The following is a 3,263-nucleotide window of genomic DNA, read 5'->3' on the forward strand; positions in this document are numbered from 1 at the left end:
CCCTACCAGGCTGTTGCTGGAAATGGAATGGAATGACCTGACCCTGAGGAGGCCTGGACGATTGGGCCTGTTGAAACTGTTGTGGCGGAGGTAGCGCAAGGGGTTGAGCTTGGCCTCCACCTACGGGTCTGGAATCTGACCACCCTAAATTGGGGTGATCCCTCCATCCCGCATTATACGTGGTAGAATAAGGATCCCAGGTCCTAACTGCATTGACTTCTTCCTGATTAAACTGACTCGCCCCCTTGGCGGCAATAAACCCAGGACAAACCGTCGCGGTGTGCCCTTTACATTCACACCACACGCATACTTCCTCAATTGATACCTCATGAACTGGACGAACCTGCCTCACCTCTAGCTCCTCTAATCTCTGAGCCATTTTCTCAACCTGAGCCTGAAGTCGCTGGTCACGAATGGTAACCGGGACAACGTTGGACCCAGAAGGTCCGGATCGCTCAAAATCGGATGGTTCTAAAGCCCTCTGCCTATCAGCTAGGTCATCTAAGAAATCCCAAGCCTGGTCCGCTGTTTTGGACAAGAAATCGTCCCCTTTGCAAGAATATTCTATGTGCTGGACTGACTCAGCGTTTAGACCCAGATGAAAGAAACCGACTAACTGAATTCTCTCAAAGCCATGGTGTGGCAGCCTTAGGAGCAATTCCTTGAAACGCTCCCATGCCTTGAGAAATGACTCATCCCTCTCCTGCCTAAAACCTTGGATTTGACGCCTAAAAGTTTTAGTCTTAGCCTCAGAAAAGTACTTCCTATAAAACGCGTCACGCACTTGTGCCCATGTGGTGAAGGATTGAGACTTTTGCATTCGGAACCACAGAAGCGCGCCATCTTTCAACGTCGCCTCAATCAGCTTGAGGCACGCATTCTCATATTGGGTATTAGACGCAAGGTTGCGCACTAATCCCTCGAATGTCCGCACATGCTCGTACGGATCATCGCACTCCTTCCCGTGGAAACTAGGGAGACTATTAAGGACACCAGGTTTGACTGTAAAGGCATTGCGTGCTTCTTGTGTCTCTTGAGGGAATACAATGGGTCCGAGAGGAGTAGTCCTCTCAGGATGTAGGTGCTGCCTCAGAGACGGCTGAACAACTACCTGCCGATCCCCCATCTCTATTGATTCTGATTCTGACTCTATCTCCGACTGGTAAAGCGGATTGCTGACACTAACTGACTCAAAAGGTAACTCTATATGAAGACCACTAATGGGGATAGACTCTGACTGGTAATCAGCTGAGTCTGACTCTAAACTAGAAGAGGAAAAACTAGAAAGCACAGGCTGACTCGACTCCAGTTCTTTTCGAACTAAACGATGTGTCGGGTCGCGATAATAAAGAGGGTCCTGTTTAAAGGACACCTTCCTCTCTCTACCTATGGTGACTCAACTAAAAGACAAAAATTACGAAAACTCACACTCTAGAACACACGTCGCCGTCCCCGGCAACGGCGCCAAAAATGCTTGACCTGTCGGGTGTATTAAAATAAAGACTAAAAACGCGTCCCAAGCGTAGGACTCTCGACCAATGTAGCACAATAATTCCGGAAGTACCGGAGTCGAACCACAGAGACGGACGGACGGTGTTGACTCAATTGTGATGAACTTTAGTTTAATCTGGCTCTTAGGTAGCCACCCTTTGTTTGATTGATTGATTTACTACCTAAATCACTGAATTGATTTAATTAACTATAAATTTAAAGGAGAGTACAGCCGTGGGAACCCAGCGTCTGCAACTAGCCTAACCAATATTTACTCGGGACACAATTATTCAATTCACTGATCCCAGAATAAGAAAAAAGGGGTTCCTAATAAATGCCCACCACTTGTCACCAGCTCTCATGCGCATTTAAAATCTGATGATGCCTGGGTTTTGTTTATTAGAAAGGAATTTTCTTTCATATCCCAAAACTGTTGGAAAAACGAATTAATTCGTACCCGAGGTAAAACATTGATTAAACTAGTCACAGGACGCCTTCGTCCCGTGGCTGCACCCTGGGGAACTACTCACGCATGCTTGAAATAACAGAAAATAAAACCCTAGATCGAAACATGATCATCTATTGCAGAAGAGACGGAAAAAACAAATAAAAGAAAGATCCACGTAGAATAGATAATAACGAACAACTTTAATTAACGAAGAAATTCGACAAACGTTACCAGAATCCAAGCGATTGAAAGAAATAGTGCAGAAAACTTAAGAACTGAGAGAAAACAAAACAACGTTAGTGAAAAAGCTGCTACGTAAAAGTCTGGAATGAAAAATCTACCCTAAAACTAACTTAAAACGAGGTATTTATATTAATCCCCGTTAAAAACAATAAAAATCCTAAAATTAATCGGAATTGGAACCGGCTTAACCCAAAACGTCAACGTTTTAGGCCCTTTTTAAGCCCCTCGGTAGCGCTATACAAAAAATGGTATAGCGCTCGCGAACTTGTTTGAGGCGTTGACTGCGTTGACCTAGCTTTGGCCAATGTTCTCTCTTAACCTTTAGGTAGCGCTACACCAAAAAGGGTGTAGCGCTAGCCAACTCTCTGATCACTTTGTATACTTTGCTATCCACTTCTGAGCGCTATACCACTTTCTTGTAGCGCTCGCGAATGACTACGGTGATTTCCTCGTCAATTTCACTCCAACACTTAGTCTCCACAGCCTTTCACGCTCACAAGCTCTATCACGGCCTACCGGGTACTTCTCATTAGCGCCAAAACATCTCAATTTCCTGCAAATCAAGCTCAAACACAAAATCCAACCATGTGCACGTATTAAATGGAAAATGAGAATTAAATGCACGTCTAACGCGCTAATTTCCCTACTTAGGCGCTTAAATTCATGAATTCCGCGCGCCTATCACTAATATTGATGGTGAAATAGTGTAAAACGAAAAAACTATATTTTTGTGGTAGTTTAAACTGTATAAAGAGGTTGAAAAATTAAGTGTTCCAAATTTCAATCCGTTCAAACTGGTGGAAAGATTTTAGTTTTCTGATCATTTTATCCTAAAATGATCATAATTAAATTTTGACTATAAGGCTCTCATTGATTAACCCTAAGAAAGTCGTATAATCAAATATCTCTTAGGGTTAATCAACGAGAGCCCTAGAGTCAAAATTTAATTATAACCATTTAGGATAAAATGATCAGAAAACTAAAATCTTTCCACTGGTACAAACAGATTGAAATTTGGAATATTTAATTTTTTAACTATATTTTTTAATATATAAACTGTTTGAAGAGGTTGAAATCACGT

The 3,263-nt window shown here is 42.7% G+C and overlaps 1 non-coding gene across 1 annotated transcript; it reads left to right on the forward strand.

Moving 5' to 3' along the window:
- The first annotated feature begins 629 nt into the window (after nucleotides 1-629).
- LOC131325020 (small nucleolar RNA R71) lies at nucleotides 630-738 on the forward strand. The gene has a single exon (XR_009199587.1). It is a non-coding gene; the product is annotated as a small nucleolar RNA R71 (small nucleolar RNA).
- The last annotated feature ends 2,525 nt before the right edge of the window (nucleotides 739-3,263 follow it).

Source organism: Rhododendron vialii, chromosome 4a, assembly GCF_030253575.1.
Source record: "Rhododendron vialii isolate Sample 1 chromosome 4a, ASM3025357v1".
NCBI classification, from domain to species: domain Eukaryota; kingdom Viridiplantae; phylum Streptophyta; class Magnoliopsida; order Ericales; family Ericaceae; genus Rhododendron; species Rhododendron vialii.